This window comes from Homarus americanus, unplaced genomic scaffold (assembly GCF_018991925.1).
Source record: "Homarus americanus isolate GMGI-L3 unplaced genomic scaffold, GMGI_Hamer_2.0 scaffold41751, whole genome shotgun sequence".
Taxonomy (NCBI): domain Eukaryota; kingdom Metazoa; phylum Arthropoda; class Malacostraca; order Decapoda; family Nephropidae; genus Homarus; species Homarus americanus.
The window spans coordinates 72,501-79,859 of NW_024755308.1; positions in this window are offsets into that span (position 1 = coordinate 72,501).

Consider the following 7,359-nt stretch of genomic DNA (forward strand, 5'->3'; position numbering starts at 1 on the left):
TGTCTCTCCCACCTTCCTCCCTGTCTCTCCCACCTTCTCTCCCTGTCTCCTCCTCCTCTCTGTCTCTCTTCTCCCGTCTCCTCCTCCCCGTCTCTCTTCTCCCCTGTCTCCTACCTTCCCTGTCTCTCCTACCTTTCCTCTCCCTGTCTCTCCTCCTTCCCTCCCTGTCTCCTCCTGTCTCCTTCCTCCTCTCCTACCTCTCCCTGTCTCTCCTCCTCCTCGTCTCTCCTCCTCTCCCCCGTCTCTCTCTCCCCCGTCTCTTCTCCCTGTCTCTCCCACCTTCTCCTGTCTCTCCCACCTTCTCTCTGTCTCTTCTCCTGTCTCTCCCACCTTCTCCTGTCTCCCACCTCTCCCTGTCTCTCCTCCCTCTCTGTCCTCCTCCTCCTGTCTCCTCCCCGTCTCCTCTCCTCCTGTCTCTCCCACCTTCCTCCTCTGTCTTCCTCCTCTCCCTGTCTCTCCTCCTCCCTGTCCCTCTTCTCCCTGCTCTCTCTCCCTGGCTATATTTGAGCTCGCAGGCTGGCCAGGTTATTGAATTTGTCTCTAGATATCGGGGAGGAGGAGGAGGAGGAGGAGGAGGAGGAGGAGGAGAGGAGGAGGAGAGGGAGGAGGAAGAGGAGGGAGAGGGAGGGGAGGAGGAGGAGGAGGAGGGAGGAGGAGGAGGGAGGAGGAGGAGGAGGAGGGAGGAGGGAGGAGGGAGGGAGGGGAGGGAGGGAGGGAGGAGGAGGAGGGAGGAGGAGGAGGAGGGAGGGGAGGAGGAGGAGGAGAGGAGGAGGAGGAGGAGGAGGAGGGAGGAGGAGGAGGAGGGAGGAGGAGGGGAGGAGGAGGAGGAGGAGGAAGAGGAGGAGGAGGAGGGAGGAGAGGAGGAGGAGGAGGAGGAGGAGGAGGAGGAGGAGGAAGCAGTGGCAATTATTTGAAAGGTCGTAATGAGGAGAGAGAGAGAGAGAGAGAGAGAGAGAGAGAGAGAGAGAGAGAGAGAGAGAGAGAGAGAGAGGCACTGGTCACTACGACATATTGAGGGAAGGAAGTGTCCTGGAGGGTCGGCCGTCACTCATATTGGTTTCTGAGTGACGTAGGTAATAATAATACCTTTGTTAAGTCCTTTACCTATGACCTTCACTATGACACTTAATGTACGATATATACTTTATTCCTAAGGCTGTACAATTTTATTCCCAAGGATGTACACTTTTATTCCCAAGGATGTACACTTTATTCCCAGGATGTACACTTATTCCCAAGGATGTACACTTTATTCCCAAGGATGTACACTTTATTCCCAAGGATGTAATTTTATTCCAAGGCTGTACACTTTATTCTAAGGATGTACACTTTATTCCTGGGATGTACACTTTATTCCCGGATGTACACTTTATTCCTCAAGGATGTACACTTTATTCCCAAGGATGTACATTTTATTCCCAAGGATGTACACTTTATTCCTAAGGTTGCACACTTATTCCCAAGGATGTACACTTTATTCCTCAAGGATGTACACTTTATTCCCAAGGCTGTACACTTTATTCCCAAGGCTGTACACTTTATTCCCAAGGCTGTACACTTTATCTCAAGGCTGTACACTTTATTCCCAAGGCTGTACACTTTATTCCTCAGGCTCTACACATTATACACATGACTGCACCACCACGTGTGTACATGACAACACCACCACGTGTGTACATGACTGCACCACGCGTGTGTACATGACTGCACCACCACGTGTGTACATGACTGCACCACCACGTGTACATGACTGCACCACCACCTGTGTACATGACTGCACCACCACGTGTGTACATGACTGCACCACCACCTGTGTACATGACTGCACCACCACGTGTACATGACTGCACCACCACGTGTACATGACTGCACCACCACGTGTGTACATGACTGCACCACCACGTGTGTACATGACTGCACCACCACGTGTACATGACTGCACCACCACGTGTGTACATGACTGCACCACCAAGTGTGTACATGACAGGGATATAACAGTAGGGTGCAGGTAAGAGGGCTCACTGCCAGCCTGGATGTTGTATCAGATCTATAAGTGGCCCAGCACCTGGGTGACTGACTTCAGGCTTCCACAGCCTGAAGAATCGTCACCAACTGGTCATGTGATCTCATAAGTCTCACTTATCCAAGATCTTTGACACTCTTCTCCTCCTCATCCTTACTGCAGAGCATTGTCTGCAGAACTTTGCCTCAGGATGAGCATGCCAGGAATCTCCTCACAGTCTGCTCCTAATCTGAACAACCTTCCTTGGCTGACTCCACCTCAAGAACTCAAACGGAAGAATCTCTCCGGACCTTCGGAGAACGATAAACGACAATGTGGCGAAGTGGTACTTTCAGAATGGTCGGACAATAAGTCTCGCCAGGTTGTTGGCGGTTCCCTTTCGGTTTGCGATGAGCGACAAATTCTGCCGTGCAGAGGCAAGGCACCTGGGAACTGGACTATCTGCGGGCAAGTCTATCGGGCATGATCCCAGTTTTGATTAACTGCAAATCATGTGGCTCGTGCTGGTCGGTACTCAGGATGGTCAGCCACAGTATGTGCAAGCGCTCAGGTAGAGGGCCAACTGTGATTTTTCAAGCTCTCGGTTTATTTTCTGTGCTCAGTGGCAGGGATCCAGCATCTTTGCCAAGAGGCCGAATAGCCATCTGTTGTTTGAAAAGTCTTACCATCCAGCTCCTGGATGTGAATGTCTGATGGCAACTCGTTTTGGTGTGGAGGTCTAAACAATCCAGACCAACTACACCCCAATCTTCCGCTCTATCCACTGTGACCCCCTTGCCACCTGTGTTCGTGTTGATTGCTTGTCCTCCAATGGCCTGCAGGTCTGGTCTCCTCCCAGGCCTTGCAGTTCACAATGTTATCTGCCACCTCTCCAGCTGGTTTTCTGATGTCATCTTTCCTACAGGTAAATGCCACAAGCCAACTTTCTGGTTCCTGCAGCAGGGTAATTTCTCCTTCACCGCCCAGCAGGGTAACTTGTCCAGAAGTCTCCTTTCGCCAGGCTTGCTTGTGATGTATATCCCTTCTCCCATCAAGGGTAAACAATTGATTCCATTTTCTCTTATCCTTATCAAGCTCTCTTCTAGGTTACTGACAAGTTTCTCCTGAGCTCTCCCCACTTTGTTATGATCTATCACCAGGTGAACATCGTCATCGGGTATCAAACCATACCGTCAATCCAGGCAGCTGTTGCTGTCTCTGCAGTTTCTCTGAAACCGGAGGTGTGGTGTCGCATGCTGGCAGGCTTTATCTTTCCGGGATATCTTTCTATTTCGAATCTTGCAGGGGTTTGGGATCGTGGCCTGGGTTGGGAACCGTCACCATTACTGCAGTCCTTTCAGATCAGCCATGGGAAATCGTGCATCTGAATCAGCCCTGACTCCAATCATCGGCCTTTTTACCTCACCCTGGGCACTTCTTTTCTTTGACTCTTGTCTCCTCTTCTACCTGTCTCTGCTTGGCAGCCTCTGTCTCTTGGACTCCCGGAATATCTTGGCTTGAGGCGCCTTGAGAGCCCCTATACTCTCAGTCTTCTCTCTCTGTGCTGACAAATCCAGTTCACAGGAATCTTCAGTTCACGCCTGCAAATACCAGGGGAGATACCAGGCCTCGGTTACAGTGATCACGTTGCACGGCCTCAGGACCTTGAAACAATTACGGGCAGCACTTACAAGCCGGTATGTCAGAAATAACTGTGGTCCGGTTGCTTGGCAAAAGCAATGTTATAACTTCCTGGATTTTCTCTCAGAAGTCTTGCCTTTTTCCCAACTTATTTCAGCAGTCTCACTATTTCTGACTTGTTATGACTGGAGGCGAACTGATACCAGCCAGCAGGTGCCTGTGCCAGCTTTGTGGTCATATCTACTGGCAATGTCTTTGTTTGTGTAAGTTTTAGTTCTTTTCGCTGATTTTGCCTGGTCTGCCGTATCTCAAGCATCTCTCTTTCCAATGCTGAGCAACTCCGACTTCAGGAGCTCTCTGAACTTCCAAGATAGTGACTGAGAGATACTGGCTGATTTTGGTTCCTCGTCGACACAAGCAGCCATCGCAAATATTATCGGCAAATGCATCAAGAATCTGAAACAGAAAAAAAATATGTTGGTAGTTGGGTTGTTAAGAGCCAAAAGTCAAGCAATATTCACTATTTAATTGTAATGCACTAATGCAGCTGTACGTTAGTTATCGATAAATTCACATACTAAAATTGTAAGGTTGCAAATATTGAAACTGAAATTATTTTACCTATAACAGTGTATTAGCCTTAATAATTAATGTGGCCTTTGATGTGTGTACCTGTTGTGTGTAATCATGTGTATACAGTAATTTGTGTGTACCTGTTGTGTGTACCTGTACCTGTACTTTGTACCTGTGCCTGTGCCTCAGCTGCACCTGTACCTGTACCTGCACCTGTACCCAGCTCCATTGCACCTGCACTCCACCTGTACCTGTACCTGTACCTGCACCTGTGCCTGCACTGACCTGCACCTGCACCAGCACCTGCACCTGTACCTGCACACTGCACCTGTACCTGTACCTGTACCTGGTACCTGTACCTGCACCTGCACCTGCACCTGCACCTGCACCTGTATCTGCACCTGTACTCACCCACCTGCACCACTGCACTTGCACCTGTACCTGTACCTGTACTTGTACCTGTACCTGCACTGCACTCTGGTACCTGCACCTGTACTCTGTACTCTGTACCTGTACTCTGCACCTGTACCTTGCACTTTGCCTATTCTGTACCTGTACTCTGCACCTGTACCTGTACCTGCACCTCACCTGGACCTGTACCTGCACCTGTACTGTACCTGTACTGCACTCTGTACCTGCACTGCACTCTGGCACCTGTACCTGTACCTGCAAAATGTGTGTGTACCTGTACCTGCACCTGCACCTGCATCTGTACCTGCACCTGTACCCTGCACCCCTGCACCCTGCACCTGTACCTGCACCCGACCCTGCACCTGCACCTGCACCCAACCTGTACCTGCACCTGCACCTGTACCTGCAACACCTGCACCTGCACCTGCACCTGCACTCTGCACCTGTACCTGCACCTGCACTGCACCTGCACCTGTACCTGTACCTGCACCTGCACCTGCACCTACCTGCACCTGTACCTGTACCTGCACCTGTACCTGACACCTGCACCTGCACCTGCACCTGTACCTGCACCTGCACCCATCCTGTACCTGTACCTGCACCTGCACCTGCACCTGCACCTGCACCTGTACCTGTACCCGTACCTGTACCTGCACCTGTACCTGCACCTGTACCAGTCCTGTACCTGCACCTGCACCTGTACTCTGTACTCTGTACCTGTACCTGCACCTGTACCTGTACCTGTACCTGTACCTGCACCTGTACCTGTACCTGTCCTGCACCTGTACCTGCACCTGCACCTGTACCTGTACTCAGCATCTGTACCTGTACCTGTACCTGCACCTGTACCCAATCTCCTGCACCTGTACCTGCACCTGCACCTGTACCTGTACCTGCACCTACCTGCACCTGTACCTGTACCTGCACCTGCACCTGCACCTGCACCTGCACCTGCACCTGCACCTGCACCTGCACCTGTACCTGCACCCACCTGTACCTGTACCTGCACCTGCACCTGTACCTGCACCCGCCTGCACCTGCACCTGCACCTGCACTGCAACCTGTACCCTGCACCTGCACCCACCTGCACCTGCACCTGTACCCGCACCTGTACCTGCACCTGCACCCACCTGCACCTGTACCTGCACCTGTACCTGCACCTGTACCTGCACCTGCACCCACCTGTACCTGCACCTGTACCTGTACCTGTACCTGTACCTGCACCTGTACCTGCACCTGCACCTGTACCTGCACCTGTACCTGTACCTGCACCTGTACCTGTACCTGTACCTCTACCTGTACCTGCACCTGTACGACCTGCACCTGTACCTGTACCTGCACCTGTACCTCTGTACCTGCACCTGTACCTGCACCTGTACCCCACCTGTACCCCACCTGTACCTGTACCTGCACCTGCACTGTACCTGCACCTGCACCTGTACCTGTACCTGCACCTGCACCTGTACCTGCACCCCAACTGTACCTGACCTGTACCTGTACCTCTACCTGTACCTGCACCTGTAACTGTACCTGCACCTGTACCTGATCCACCTGTACTGTACCTGGTACCTGTACCTGCACCTGCACCTGTAACTGCACCTGCACCTGTACCTGTACCTGCATCTGTACCTGTACCTGCACCTGTACCCACCTGCACCTGTACCTGTACCTGCACCCCACCTGTACCTGCACCTGTACCTGTACCTGTACCTGGCACCTGACCTGCACTCACCTGTACCTGTACCTGCACCTGTACCTGTACCTGCACCTGCACCTGCACCTGCACCCCACCTGCACCTGCACCTGTACTGCACCTGCACCCAGCCACCTGCACCTGCACCTGTACCTGCACCTGCACCTCTGCACCTGCACCTGCACCTGCACCTGCACCTGCATTGCACTCTACCTGTACCTGCACCTGTACCTGCACTCTGCACCTGTACCTGTACCTGCACCTGCACCTGCACCTGCACCTGCACTCTGCACCTGCACCTGTACCCTGCACCTGCACCTGTACCTGCACCTGTACCTGCACCTGCACCTGCACCTGCACCTGGTAATCTGCACCTGCACCTGCACCTGCACCTGCACACCTGCACTCTGTACCTGCACCTGTACCCGCACCTGTACCTGCACCTGTACCTGCACCTGTACCCTGCACCTGCACCTGTACCTGTACCTGCACCTGTACCTGTACCTGCATCTGTACCTGTATTCTGCACCTGCACTGCACCTGTACCTTGCACCTGTACCTGTACCTGTACCTGCACCTGTAGCTCCGTACCTGTACCTGTACCTGCACCTGTACCTGTACCTGCACCTGCACTGCACCTGTACCTAAACCTGTACCTGCACCTGTACCTGCACCCCACCTGCACCTGTACCTGCACCTGTACCTGCACCTGTACCTGCACCTGTACCTGTACCTGTACCTGCACCTGTACCTGCACCTGTATCTGCACACCTGTACCTGTACTGTACCTGTACCTGTACCCTGCACCTGCAATCTGCAATCTGCACTGCACCTGTACCTGGTGTACCTGTACCTGCACCACCTGCACCTGTACCTTGCACCTGCACCTGCACTGCACCGCCTGCACCTGTACCCACCTGTACCTGTACCCATACCTGCACCTGTACCTGCACCTGCACCTGCACCTGTACCTGCACCTGTACCTGCACTTGCACCTGCACCTGTACTGCACCTGTACCTGCACCTGTACCTGTACCTG